Source organism: Macrobrachium rosenbergii, chromosome 41 (assembly GCF_040412425.1).
Source record: "Macrobrachium rosenbergii isolate ZJJX-2024 chromosome 41, ASM4041242v1, whole genome shotgun sequence".
In the NCBI taxonomy this organism is placed as follows: domain Eukaryota; kingdom Metazoa; phylum Arthropoda; class Malacostraca; order Decapoda; family Palaemonidae; genus Macrobrachium; species Macrobrachium rosenbergii.
In genome coordinates this window covers 71,123,408-71,139,426 of record NC_089781.1, presented here as the reverse complement: position 1 = coordinate 71,139,426, position 16,019 = coordinate 71,123,408, and the positions used below count along the sequence as shown (strand labels likewise).

The 16,019-nt window shown below is 41.4% G+C and overlaps 1 long non-coding RNA gene across 2 annotated transcripts in view; it reads right to left on the bottom strand.

Moving 5' to 3' along the window:
* Positions 1–16,019, bottom strand: part of LOC136826896 (uncharacterized) — a 106,096-nt gene that overhangs the window by 70,332 nt on the left and 19,745 nt on the right. For both annotated transcript variants that reach the window (XR_010849740.1, XR_010849739.1), the window contains exon 2: positions 10,733–10,991. This is a non-coding gene — a long non-coding RNA (uncharacterized lncRNA). The remainder of the gene's footprint in view (positions 1–10,732; positions 10,992–16,019) is intronic.

The following is a 16,019-nucleotide window of genomic DNA, read 5'->3' as shown; positions in this document are numbered from 1 at the left end:
TATATATATATATATACACAAGTATATATATATATATATATATATATATATATATATATATACAAGTGTATATATATATATATATATATATATATATATATATATATATATATATATATATATATATATATATATATATATATATATATATATATATATATATATATATACATATATATATATATATATATATATATATATATATATATATATATATATATATATATAATATATATATATATATATATATACACTCTATATATATATATATATATATATATATATATATATATATATATATATATATATAGTATATATATAAATATATATATATATATATATATATATATTATATATATATATATATATATATATATATATATATATATATATATATATATATATATATATATATGAATGTCTTTACTGTAATACTACAGTATAATATGAAGATAAGAAGGCCCATAAAACACTATTTGAACATTGCAACCATATATTTCGGGCACTAGCTTCTGTGCCCCTGTTCACTGGAAAAATATGGACAGATGAAATGTTACAGGGGTATATATACAAAGCATATATAGGTGTGGCATTAAGTCTCAGATGGTATTCAGGTGACCGTTTCCTAAGAAGGAGGAGAGTAAACAGTTTCTCGCTGGGTGAGCGGGTTCCGTTCTCAGCTACCATTCTGTTGGTCGCGAGTTCGAATCTCCGACCGGCCAGTGAAAAACAAGAGGAATTTGTTTCTGGTGATAGAAATTCATTTCTCGCTATAATGTGGTTCAGATTCCACAATAAGCTGTAGGTCCTGTTGCTAGGCAACCAATTGGTTCTTAGCCACATAAAAATAAATCTAATCCTTAGGGCCAGTCCTAGGAGAGCTGTTAATCAGCTCAGTGGTCTGGTTAAACTAAGATATACTTAACTTAGGAGAGTAAACGGTTCCCTAGTGGGTTTTCGTCCCATTAACTCCCGTTTGGCATTGATTCTGGTGATCTTGTGTCCTGGCACACCTTCTTCACTAGCGGTCTGGGGATGAAAGCGTTGATGTCGTCCGATTTCCAATGTCCTTCTGACAAGTTCATATTGTTGGTTTGATTGATGATAGCAGATTCCAGCATCATTCTTTTGTACGGACAGCTACTTTTGAAAACCAGCTCCACCCCCACTCCAGTTTATGATATGTCCTGTATTTCTGATGTGTAGGAAAATCCCCAAACTCTCCGAAGCGTAATGTACTGATCTTTTGTGCTCTGTTATTCTTTGTGAGAGCGATCTACCTGTCTCTCCCACGTAAATGTCATTACAATTGCTACACGGTATCTTGTAAACTCCAGCTTCTTCCCCTTTGTTATTTAAGTATACGTTAATGAGTGAACTCCCAATGGATTTGGGATAATGGAAAATGAAGGGATTGTTAGACCTGAGTTGTTTGGTGGTTTTTTGGATGTTTTCGTCATAAGGAAGCTTTATTTTGTTGTTGAAATCTATTTGTCTGTTGTGAGTGGGACCTCTATAGTATATTCTATTCGCTTTGTTAATAGCCCTCTCGATAATGTGTGGTGGATTGAGCAGTTGCATTAGGTGTTGGCGGATCGTGTTGAATTCTTTATCTAGGTACCCATTTGAACATATCCTAAGTCCTCTGAGGAATAAGTTGCACCCTACCATGATCTTTACGGAGATGTCGTGGTAGCTTAAGAAATGAATGTAGGAAACAGCAAAGGTGGGTTTTCTATATACTGTAAATGCATATCTGTTCTGTTCTCTTATGATCAGTAAATCTAAGAATGGCAGTTTTCCGTCCTTTTCCCATTCCGTTTTAAATTTTATGGTCGGAACTAGCGAGTTTAACCTATTAAAAAATTCATTAAAGTCTCCCCAGCTATTGTCCCAGAAAGTAAAGATATCATCTATGTATCTAAGCCAGATCATATTACGGGGTTTGATAGATGACAAAATTTCTTTTTCGAAATATTCCATGTACAAGTTTGCTAAAAGAGGTGATAGGGGACTACCCATGCTAAAGCCAAATTTTTGTTTGTAAAAATTACCATTGAAAGAGAACACGTTGTTAGTTACACACAGGTTCATAAGTTTGAGAGTTTTATCTATGCCACGAGGAAAATGGTCTTCATATGGTTGTAACTTCCTCTTTAAGAAAGACAACACGTCGGTGATAGGGACTTTGGTAAATAATGACATTTCAGGCTGAGCAATTTGATGTTATTTGAGGGGATGTTTAAACTATTAAATTTTTGTATAAAATTCTCTGCATGTTTGACATGGGAGGATGAGAAGGTTCCTAGAAAGGGTGATAACAGGTCTGCAAGACATTTTGATAATTTACACATGAACGAGCTCATTAACGTATACTTAAATAACAAAGGGGAAGAAGCCGGAGTTTACAAGATACCGTGTAGCAATTGTAATGACATTTACTTGCGGGAGACAGGTAGATCGCTCTCGCAAAGAATAACAGAGCACAAAAGATCAGTACGTTACACTCCAGAGAGTTCGGGATTTTCCTACATATCAGAAATACAGGACATACCATAAACTGGAGCGGGCAGAGCTGGTTTTCAGAAAAAAGTAGCTGTCCATACAAAAGAAAGATGCTGGAATCTGCTATCATCAATCAAACCAACAATTTGAACTTGTCAGGAAGACATTGGAAATGAGGACGTTCGACGCTTTAATCCTCAGACCGCTAGTGAAAAGGTGTGCCAGGGCACAAGACCACCAGAATCGACGCCAAACGGGAGTTAATGGTACGAAAACCCACTCCAGAACCATTTACTCTCCTCCTTCTTGAGAAACAGTCACCTGCATACCATCGGAGACTTAATGCCACAACTATGTATGCTTTGTATATATATATATGTAACATTTCATCTGTCCATATTTTTCCAGTGAATATATATCTTATACACATAAATATATGGTTGCAATGTTAAATAGTGTTTTATATTCACATATATATATAATATATATATATACATGTATATATATATATATATATTATATATATATATATATATTATATATATATATATATATATATTGGAATAATTAAATTATATATATATAATATGTTATATACCTATATATATAATATATATATATATATATATATATATATATATACATAAATATATGGCTATATATATATAATATATATGATTACTGCCCATATGTTATATTATATCTATATAATATATATATATGTTTATATATATAATATATATAGGCTATATATATAATATATAAAACTATATATATATATATATATATATATATACATATTATATATATATATATATATATATTATATATATCTCGATATATATTTATATGATATTTAATATATGATTTACCAGGTTTTGATATATATATCTCTTATATGCAACAAATATAAACGATTATATATACAGCTATATATATATAGCATCCATATTGCTTATATTATATAGTTGTTCATATATATATATTATATATCAAATATTATATATATAGGCACTATTTATTGTTATATATATTTGACACATATATTCCTTTATGATATCATCTGTATATATATCCAACTGTCATCCAAGCTATATATATACATATATAGATATATATGTTATTTATATCTATATATATATATATCTTCTTATATACTATATATATATTTATATATATATATATGCTTTATATGATAACATTATATAATATACATACAACCATTTAATAACAGTTATCGACTGTTACTAAGTGGGTTTCATTATCCAAGACTTCCATAACCACAACACCAGACCGCATATTGAATGCAAACCCCATAACCCTCCATTCCTCATGTCAGGAAGCAATCACTAGTTCTTAGATCTAGCCACCAACAAGTGCAAGCCCAAAGGTTTCCTTTCCACAGTGTCACTAATCTGAGGCACTGCCAATGACTCAAGTTACTTAAGCGCTTACCTTTTCACTTTCCCTCTTACTCCTTACTTGCATTTGCCTCAGGCAGAGTGCCATTTCCTTCAGCGCAGTTTGGTTGCACTGCCTTTTAGTGTTGTTCCCTTAACAACTGGCACCCCAGTGCCACCAAGACAAAGTACTCATATAAGCCACTGCACCTTACCTGAGATACAAACTCAACGACAGTGTATCCACCCTAAGGGCCTCATCTCCTTCAGGATCACTTCCATCTTAACAAGCATATCCGCCCATCAAGGAAGTATTCCTTCAGAATCGCTCCATCAGTGTGACATTCTTCTGGCACACTATTTTCACAGTGCCACTTTTGAGAAAAGGTGCCATTAAATTTGAGGTGCCTTCAAATTACGGAAACTTCTCCACTGTCACAGACCACCTTCTCCCTCTTTTTACGTCCAGTCAACTTTATTCTTAGATGCCCTTACCTACCAGAAACATGGCTGCAGACAATTACAAAGCCTTCATGGATCTGGGGAACTGAGGCAGATCTCAGGGTTCAGACCTCACCAAGTGGGTCAAGGAACAGCTGGAGGACTTGGCCAAGCAAGAGAAGGAGGAAAGACTGGAATGGCGGAATTATGAAGCCGAACAGAGGAAGTATGAAGAAAGACAGGAACAGAGAAGACAGCATCAATTAACTCTCAAAGAAAAGGAGCTCGAGCTGGAGAAGGCAAGGAAGCAAAGTGCTGAAGCTATGGTGATCCAACAAGCCTCCAACCCCACACCTGCTGCACCCAATGCTCCGCTCTCAAGCATTAATTCCCTAGTCTCCAAGTGGACTGATGAAGAGCCGGAAGCATGACTGGAGGAGACAGAGGCGCTCTCTGAAAATTTCAATACCACTGAGATAGAGAGGGCCTTAGTGCTTACTAAGCATGTGGAAGGAAAAGCCAAGGCAGCCCTCCGCTCACTAGACAAGAGTCAAAGAGGCGACATACTTCAAGTTCATAGGGTCATCACAAAAGCCTACGAAATAACCTCAGAGAAATGGAGACACCAGTTCCGAGGTCTTGCTGGTCCTGGATGGAATGGGCCTGTCACAAGACACAGTCTGGTACCAGCTGGTTTGACTCCCTGTCGTGCAATACATTCAAGGACTTATTCAATCGGACCATGCTGGAGGATCTTTTCCAATGTGTGCCTGGGCCCCTTGCTGCATATCTCAGTGATAAGCAGCCCACCACCCTTATGGAAGCCTGCCGTATGGCTGATTCATGGGAAACGTAAAACCAGTCCCACAGCATGTCTCATTGCTGCATAGTGCCACCTGGGTACCTCTCAGACTTGACTCACCCGAAGAATGGACTGCCTAGGAAGCCTACTTGCACCAACTGTAAGAAGTTCCGCCATGCTGACGCTGATTGCAGCTACAAGTTGGGCAACAATACGCAGCCCGCTACCATCCACCAAAACTCCTCTCCCTCTACATCTACTCAATCTTCTCCACCTACAGTCACCATAGGGAAATCAGCCCATTCAAAGGGACCCCTGCCGAGACTGTGAAACTCCAGGGCACTATACTGCCATATATCCTGACTGCCCAAAGCATATCTCCTCTAGCAAGCACAACAACCTGATTAGTGCCATGACCTCCGTGGCTGTGCCACCAACTATGTCTCATCCTGAGCAGGTCTGGACTCGGTCAGTCTCAGTGGGACCCGTGGATGGCTCTAGCTTACCAGTGAACCTGCCGGCTACTGCAGACACTGGCTCAGATATTAGCCTGATTGATCGGGCCCAAGTGCCAGCCAGTGCCACTGTTGATGAGAAGATCAGGTGGACGATGACCTGGATAGAGGAGCAAATAAGACCATTCCACAGTTGAACTTCAGGTAACCACCCCTTATATATATATCGCAACCTCACCACCTTGGTGTGGTGAATAAAATCAGGCACGTTTAGTGGAGTTCCTGTTGGGACGGGACCTCTTCTGGGGATGTCCTTCCCCAGTGCCACTTTGTTGCCTAGCTACCACCACCAGGGAGGCCACTCCAAAACCCCTGACTGGGACACCGCCAATGTGACAGGCATGCCACCATCAGCCCTACCTTCCGCTCACCAGAGTGTTCAACGGAAGGGGCACTCTCTGTGCAACTCCAGGCCAAGTCCTCGATTTTCACAAAAGGACAGCCACCCAAAACTTCCTTCCTCACCACGAAGGGAAATCGCCAGGTACCGCTGCAAGACCTGTAATGTAACAGGGCACTCAGCAAATCGGGTGAGATGCCCTATCAAGCAGAATGCAGTGGACACCACACCCAGAACCATTTCAAGATGCTCTGCCCTCTACCCAAGACAGGAATCCCTGTCTCCCATTACCTCAGGTACACCGAGGGGTTTCGCACCCCCAGGTCCCTCATCAGCCACGCCTGACTCCATTCTCTGCCAGTGCCAAATGAGAGCCCTCTTAGTGCCAAGCTCCATCTATTCGGATCTTATCACCTCCACTAACCTTAACCTCTGTGCCTGGCCACGAGAGTTAGTGCCAGTGCCGGATCCAAATCATGTCACAGATCCTCCTACGGGAGATCCTCCACACCTCACCGAACTGATCATTGTAAATTGTGAGCCTCTGACCCCTGACATTTCTTCTTCTCAATCACTCTCATCTGCCGAGGATGAACCTCTGGCAGACCTTAACGTTACACCTTCTCTGGTAAACCAGGAACGGTCCGGCCGGGACGCAGACGCTGTATCTAGAATTTTCTGATGGTTGTTGCAGCAGTGAGAAAGTTAGGGAGCCTCCCAATAGCTACTAGGGCTACCTCTGATCCTGCTCCTGATGGCACTTCTGGCCTTTCGCCAGAGTTGGTGCCTTCATCACCTCCTAGGGATGGCATAACCAGACCTTGGAGGAACCTGAAGAAGAAGAGGGGGCGGAAGAGATCTAATTAACCCATAAGAACCACAAGCTCTCCTTGGCACTTGTGTCCTATTGGCACAGTGCCCATTTCCATCTCAGAGTGATCCTGGCACCTACCCAGAGAAGGTAGCCTGCATGATCTCTGCCCAAGTAGACTAACATCTACCACCCTAGGTATCTTATAGTACTAACCCTGATAATAACCTCATGATAAAACTATCCAATACTCAAGCTGGTACACCCCTGACCACTTACCACAATTAATCCTTCTGGTTGTGCATGTCCAAAATTGTTGTGTGTTACTCCGTAAAGCATTGCATAACTCATAATTACTTGCCTTTAGTTAGGTCAGTGTCATTTAATTTAGTGCCAAGGCCATAGGATAGTAGGCTATGTCAACAAGACACATTTACCATGTACCCAACGCCTAGGAGTAGAATTCCCCTGTCGTCAGAGACAGGCAGTACAAGTCTGTAAACACCGTTGCATAGGTCAGGCTCTGCTGTAGTAAGTAAGTTAGCAAAACTAGTATCCCCTCTTAGCAGTTAAATAGGCACAATTCATTTAGGGAAGCTAACTGCCTAGTCGGGACGAATGACTTACTAAGCCAAGGCCTTCATGCCCGAAAGGGAGTGAATGCCGTTTTAAAGGGGGGGAGCTCTTATATATTTCCATTTGTCCCTCTAGCCCGTTAGATAAAAAAATAAAATTTAATGGCGGCTGGAGAAGATTTCCATAAATCAGGGAAATGAACTGAGGTAGGCAAGTATCCCCAGATCACCTGATTTGGGGGAAAACAATTTAACTTTTTTTCTCCTATCATCGGGTGATTTAGGGGTCAGAGAGCCGTTAGGGGCCACAAGGACAGTTAACCCGGGGCTGTAAACAGGCTATTATCCTTACCTTTAAGAGACTTAACCATAAGACCTATTTTCCCTATGACCTTTCGTTGGCTGTGTGACTGCTTTCAGATCGCCGCTGTCCTGTGCCCTACCAAAGAAAAAATCAAATGTGACGCCCGAGACCTGAACGCCACACATTCCATACCCAACTGCCACAGTGTCAAGTGGTGCCCTTCCATCTCTACGGGTTGCTGATCAGACGAGACTCCTGCGGCAGCATTTCGTCTACTGCAACGAGCTCTAGCACAGAAGGAATCAGGTACGCCTGGAAGCACTTGGTCCTATGCCAGCTTTCTTTTTCTTCTCATGAATTTCTTTCCATTTTCTGAATTTCCAACTTTTCATTCTCCTAAACAAAGCCCCCTCTGCTCAATCAAACCTAACAGGCAAGTTGCCCCATAATTTGCCCTAACCTCAATTTAAATTAACTCAGTGATCCAAATTAGACTACTCCCTCCATAGTGTTACCACGGGCTAATTAAATTTAATTGATCAATTCCTCCACTGTGCATAATTAAGTTCATGCGAGAGAAACTTATTCGGTTTTGAACGCTAACCTGGAATTCTCTTCCAGAATCTGTTATCCAGCCCCTCTGACAGTCTGTCTCTCCGCCTAGAGCAAAACCCTAGCATAGACGTCTAACTGCCATCCTGCCAAGTGCCAGAGTCTTCTGATTAGCAGTCCGGGACACTGGACAGTTCCCCCTTGGTACCCAAGTGGCGTAATCCACAAAATCATTTAACCAGTAGCAACCTTCACGGTCAATTGCGTGTTAAACTATTTCAGGGCCGTAGCTTTTATATTCAGCAATTTGCTATGCACTGCCTAATTTTATTGCATATTGTATGTGCTTGCTTGCTGCTCTGTCAGCGTTTTCATCTTAATTTCCTGATTGCTTCATATGTAAATAAATTCAGTTTAAAGTAAATAATTGGTTAATTTGCCCCCCAGCCAAGGTGACCTCCAATTCTGTTTACTTAGATGTAATATCAAGGTAAGTCAGTTTATCCAGATTACTGCTTACATTCTGGATGCTTTGTGATGGCTTTCAAGGCAGTTAATTAAAAGTAATCAAATCCTATTATCCCAACCTGCCCCAGAATGTAACTATATATATTATATATACCTTATATTATATATATATATATATATATATATATATATATATATATATATATATATATATATAATATAAATAAAATTATAATATATATATATATATATATATATATATATATATATATATATATATATATATATATATATATATATATATATATATATATATATATATATATATACATATTGTAAAGATTAGCGCTGAAAAATACGCTGAAAGGAGGCGTGCCTTTCTGCTTTGCTTGGCGATAGATAGGCCTCTGTCTATTTTGAACCTGTGAGAGGTAGTGAATTCTGGTTTGGTTAGTTTCAATCAGTGGAAGTCAGGGTTTATAAGGGACGCTCAAAAGATTTAATCCTCGCCTAGGGCAGTAAACTGGCTTGCGTTCTCTTTTCTTTGGTAGAGCAGTGTGACCTGGTTAGCGTGACATCGCCCCTACCCTTGTCCAGAAGCAATAAAGGTCAGGCGAGAAGCTCGCTCTCACACACAGTCGCTAGTTTAAGCCGAGAGGTCACGAGTGCAGACCTGCCCCCGCCCCTTCTTTCCCTCGTCGACACGTGGAATTTAACTGCCCTTTGCTCCGTACCCCACCCACGTGGCCATCAAAAAGATTGCAAGTCCCAAAGCGAGCGGAAACTCAACTGCGGCCTTTCATCATCACAAGGGCGCCCTTTTCCGCCCCAACCCACGACTTGAAAGCAGCTCCTTGGTGAGGGAGGCCCTTTGTCGACGCACACACGTGGGCCCTGGCAGAAGACGCCGCTGGACACCGACGTCAGCCTTACACCTCTACAATGTGGTAAAGTACCTAGAACGAGTTGCTTAGTCACGTTACGTTCGCCCTTGTGCATTTTATTAAACTTCTGGGCCTATAACTTGGTATTCCTTGATGCTTCTTGGTTCAATCCCGGCCCACGTGTTCACTGCCTCCTTGCTCTGAGTCACAAGTAACGCCCTCGGGGAAGTCCTTGGCGCCCCAGCGCACACCTAGGAGTAATTCATTCCCCAAATTCCAGCATTAGATTTGTAACCTGGGTCCTCATATCGTTTCAGAAGGACGATCGCAGCAGAATTCTCCTTGGTCCGTGTTCCTGGCATTCCCAAGCTCCCCCCAACCCTCCAGAGGACTTCTGCAGCAGCAATTTAACGTGTTTCAGTTCATTTTCCTTTGATCTTGTGTGTTATGAGAATATACCTATTTTTGTATCCACGTGTTTCACGCACTTCCCTTTGAGAAAGAGCCCTCCGGCCTTGTACCACTCCTTTTAGTTTGTGTTTTTATATGTCCTGGTTATCTTGCAAGGCCATTTTAGAGTACAGTAATAAATGTGGAGTCATAAGAACCACCTGCACTCAGGAAACATAATATATATATATATATATATATATATATATATATATATATATACTGTATATATATATATATATATATGATGTAGAGAAGTAACTTAACAATCCTATGAAATAAAAAATTCAAGACAAAGAAGCTTTTTTTGATGTTGCTGCAAGCCCCCCCCCTCTCTTTTTACATTCAAATGATAGTAATAATGAAATCAAGACCAGTCTCAAACAAAAATTAAACATGTAAAACATTACAGATAAAACTTAATTCTGATTCATTCCACTGAAAAACTCAATTGTATTTCCAAGACTTCACCTCTATCAGCAGAATTGTTCCTAGTTCTCTGACACCTACCATAAATGTTCCCAAGGCTTTTTGTTGAGACAGCTCTATGTCTGTTTAAAAACTTTTAACATGTACAAGTATTTCGAAAAGAATTGTTAACCTCAAAAGAATGGTTAAAATATAACAAACACTATGCAAGTTTAATATGCTCTCCTCAAAAGTAGAAACGAGTATCTCAACTAACCTTCCATGCATGGCTGTAAGTTCATAGGACTTGAATCGGTTTAGAGATTTTCTTGCATCTCGAGGTCTTTATTAGGACACTTTTAACTTCTTAGTGAATTGATGGGTGCCAAGTGACAGCACGTGTGGTCTTTTATCCTTTGGTGTTTCCTGATAAAACTGGTGAAGAACAGGATCTTTCTGCATTCGGGGAATCTTGATTTCTTGTAATTCCCGAAGACTATCTGAATTGCCTCACTTTGGTATGAATTTTAGGTGATCTGCAATATGGATGTAAAATTTCAACAAGTTACAGCCATCAGTCAGTGAGCGAAGGAATTGTATCAACAATAAATGGCTTCTTGTTTTATGACATCACATTCAAAACTGGGACACTTAACTTTTAATAGCATATAGCATAATTAAAGGGAACTGAACTGTCACAACGAAAAAATGCAAAAAGGAATAAATGACTAAGACACATGTAACGTAAAGTTCCCACATACTCCCGCCAACAAAAAATTGTAATGACATTGCATGGTGAAACAAACATCCCAAAACAGTATACTAAATACTACAGTAAATGAATGCATTTTAACATTAATTACCAAAACAAGTATATTAATGATTAAGGCTGCACACCACTTGCTTTTGCAAGCGGTGGCAGCAACTCTCATGGAACGAGCCCTTATGTCAGACATATTAGCTATCTGATCAAGTAATACAGAGTTGCAATTAATGAACTCAAAATCTGAAAGATTATTCTCCTCTCCCTCATGTTTTATGACATCATCAGATGCATTATTCTTATCACCCCTTTGAACATCTCCATGATTATGACAATGAGAAAGCTCCATGCAATACAAATAATTGATAAAGTGATGAACTATGACATCACCACCCCTCTGGGCTATACATTTCTTACATGATTGTCAGAACTTACGAGAAGCTCTAAAACACAACCCAGTAAGCAATTATGTCTAGCTTTGTTGCAGTTTTTACTAACATAGCATTACCTACATTGATTTTATTCTCCCAATTTCTTTGATGGAGGTCTTTGATGTTTTATCTCAGACTTACGAGATAATTCTTATACCACAATAATTTTCTAAAACGATAAAAAATGATATTTTAATGATAAAATAAAGTTTGTTCATACTTACCTGGCAGATATATATATAGCTGTAGTCTCTGAAGGTCCGACAGAATTTCAAATTTCGCGGCACACGCAGTGGCCGGACAGGTGGTTAGTACACATTTCCCGCCGCTGGGGCGGGTATCAGGAACCATTCCCATTTTCTATTCAGATTTTCTAACGCCACTGTCTCCTGAGGGGGAGGAGGAGGGCAATATGAATATATATATCTGCCAGGTAAGTATGAACAAACTTTATTTTATCATTAAAATATCATTTTGTTCATGAGACTTACCTGCCAGATATATATATAGCTGAATACCACCTTTGGAGGGGGTAGAGACAGCTTAAGAATAATGGAAAACAATTTAAGAGATAAAATATTTTGGTTCCTTACCTGATAGCATAGCTGACTGAGTGGTTACTGTCACCTAGCCTGCTTCTGCTTTACTAGAGACCCCAGCAAGGTAGTGACCTATAAAGCTGGCGACTGCTAGATGATCTGTCAACGGGGCGTGACCACAATGTGACTAGACCATGGATCATAATAACAGGACAAAAGAGCATACCAACCACCTAACCAGCACTTTAAGATTTATGAAAAGATTGGGAAGACTGACACCATCAATCGACCCATCAACCATAAAAAACACAACAAAACACAATTAAAAAACCCCTCCTAAATAGGATTAAAGGATAGGAGCAGAGCTACCACCTGACCCCAAGGTTGTAGCAGCAGCAACGTATGGTCCCAGAGAATAGCAATTTTCATATGCTACCTAAACATCTCTTAAGTAGTGTGAGGCAAACACTGATTCACTTCTCCAAAATGTGGCACTGATAATATCACTGAGCGCCATATTTCTCTGAAAGCCATGGAGGTAGCAACTGCCCTAACTTCATGGGCGTTCACTTTCAACAACTTAAAGTTGGAGTCGTCACAACAAGAATGAGCCTCCTTAATGACATTCCTAATGAAGAATGCCAGTGCATTCTTCGACATGGGATTAACAGGATGTTTCACAGAACACCATAAATTATCCGAGGGACCTCGAATGTCCTGAGTCCTTTTAAGGTAAAACTTTAGCGCTCTAACAGGGACAGAACTCTCTCAGGTTCTGTCCAATAAGGTCAGTCAAACCTTGAATTTCAAAGTGATCTAGGCCAAGGGTTAGAAGGCCTTTCATTCTTAGCCAAGAAAATAGGGGCTTAAAAGAGCAGACAGCATTGTGTCCCTTGAAGCCCACATGACGGCTGATAGCCTGAACTTCACTCACTCTCTTCGCCGTCGCCAGAGCAATGAGGAAGACTGTCTTTCTAGTAACATCCCTTAAGAGATGCAGAATGAATTGGCTCAAACGGACTGGACATCAAAAACTTGAGGACAACATCCAAATTCCAAGTAGGGGAATAGGCTGGGGAACTTTAGATGTTTCAAAAGATCTCAAGAGATCGTGGAGGTCCTTATTATCAGACAAATCCAGTCCTCTGTGTCTGAAAACAGAGAAAGCATGCTCCGATAACCCTTGATAGTTGGGACTGCTAACTTGAGTTTTCTCTCAAATAAAGGAGAAATCAGCTATCTGGCTCAAAGTGGTCGAGGAAGAAAACTCCTTCTTTCTGCACCAACCTCTGAAGGTTGCCCACTTCGCTTGATACACTTTGATAGAGGAAGCTCTTCTGGCTCTAGCGATGGCCCGTGCCACCTGGCCAGAAAACCCCTCGCTCTGACCAATTTCTCGATAGTCTGAATGCAGTCAGGTTCAGAGCGGGAGGTTTTGATGATATCTCATGAAGTGGGGTTGTTTGAGCAGATCTGCTCTCAAAGGTAGTGACCTGGGAACGTCCACCAACCAGAAGAGAATCTCCGAGAACCATTGGTTCGAAGGGCCAAAACGGGCGATGAGCGTCATCCTTGTTCCTTGAGAGGCCGAGAACTTGCGCAGATCACTTCTCCCAGAATTTTGAACGGGGGAAAGGCATAAACATCCAGACCTGTCCAATCCCAGAGAAGAGCATCTATCGCCACTGCCCTGGGTCTAGAACAGATGAGCAGTAGATGGGAAGCCTCGCTGTTCTTGAGGTCGTGAAAAGATCCACAAGAGGACGACCCCAAAGGGACCAGAAATCTTGGCAAACCTCCTGATGAAGGGTCCATTCCGTTGGAAGGAGTTGATGGCGCCGACTGAGCAGGTCTGCTCGAACATTTCTCGACCCCTGCAACAAATCTTGTGAGAGATTGTAATGTTGCGAGCCTGAGCCCAGAGGAGAATTTCTCTTGCAAGGCCTGAACAGGGAACAAGAGTGTGTTGTCCCTGTTTTTTGAGGTATGCCAACGCCGTGAGTGTTGTCCGAGTTCACTTGAACAACGTGATTGGCAACTTGGACTCGAAGACTTGGAGGGCTAGGAAGATTGCTGCCAACTCTTTGATGTTGATGTGCCAGGACACCTGTTGCCCTTTCCAGGTTCCTGACACTTCCTTTCCTCCCAGTGTTGCTCCCCAACCTGTTGAAGAAGCGTCGGAAAACAACACTAGGTTGGGGTTCAGAAGCTTGAGGAGATCCCTTTCCCAACTTCACAGGATCGAGCCACCACTTGAGGGAGTCTTTTATGGAAGGAAGGATCCTCAATTCCTTCTTCCAAGTCTTCCTTGTTTTGCCAGTTCTCCAACAGAAAGAACTGGAGAGGCCTGAGATGCAGCCTTCCCAGAGAAACAAACTTCTCCAGCGAGGAAATGGTCCCCAGCAGACTCATCCATTCCCTCACCGAGCATGTTTCCTTCTCCAAGAAGGCCGAGACTTTTTCGCAACAAAGAACTTGCCTTTCTGGCGACGGAGACGCTAGAAAAGCCGCTGAATTCATCTGAATCCCCAGATAAACAATGGACTGTGAGGGGATCAGTTGCGATTTTTCCACATTGACCAGAAGTCCCAGGGACTCCACTAGTTGCAGAGTCAAATGAAGGTCCTCCAGACACCTTCAACCGTGCTGAAGAAGCACGCGACAGATCAGCCAATCGTCCAGGTAGAGAGAGATCCTGACGCCAACCCGAGAGGTGCAACCACATCGCTATATTCTTCATGAGAAGAGTAAACACCCTCGGGGCTGTGCTGAGTCCAAAGCAGAGAGCCCTGAACTGGTAAGTCTTGTCCCCAAGACAACCGGAGATACTTCATCGCGCGGATGAATTGGGACGTGGAAGATAAGCATCTTGGAGATCAAAGACACCATCCAATCCCGGGATGAAGGGCTCCTAAAATTGACTGAGACGTTTCCATCTTGAACTTGTCCTTCTGGACAAAGTCGTTCAGCCTGCTGACGTCCAAGACAGGTCTCCAGCCTTCTGGATGTTTTGGGACCAGAAACAGTCTGTTGTAAAATCCCGGGAATTTTGTGTCTAAGACCTGCTCCACTGCTCTCTTCTCGAGCATTTGTTCGAGAAGGTCGAACAGTATTTTCTGCTTGGCAGGGCGGTAGTTGGGAGAAAAATCTCAAAAGACAAAGGAGGAAGAGTCAGGAAAGGAATTAGGTATCCTCTCTCTAACTACTTGGAGGGACCAAGAGTCTGCCCCCTCTCTCTCCAGGCTTGGGCAAATGAAGAAGCCTGGCTCCTACTGGCATCTGGAGGATGAAAGGAGTCACTTGCCGCCCCTCTTGGAAGTGACATTGCCTCTAGGAAAACCTCTGCCTCGTGGTGCGGGTTTGGAGAAACTTCCCATGGAAGAGCCTCCACGAAAGGGCTGCTTCTTTTTAGCCTGATGAGGCACAGAAGAAGAAGGACGATGAAGGTGCTGAGGGACGTTAAGAGGACCTGGAAAGGAGGTCTTGAGTTGCCTTCTCCTGAAGGCTATTTGCGATATCTTTAACCAAGGTCTGGGGAAGAGATGGCTGAGAAAAGCGAAAAGTTCTCCCTTCTGAGAAGGAGAAACCGACTTCGCCTAAAAGGAGCAGAACAATGCTCTCTTCAAAAAGAGCTGACGAAAACTGAGAAGTCAGATCTTCAGAGCCATCTCTGACGGCCTTGTCCATACACTGCAAACGCTGGACAGCTCCCCAGACTAATGGAACTAGGGCTAGTAGCCTTAGTGTTGCCAGAACTCCCAGACACCAGTCCAAAAGTTAAAAACTTCCACTGTCTTGAAAAGTCCTTTAAGGTGGTGGTCCATTTTGAGG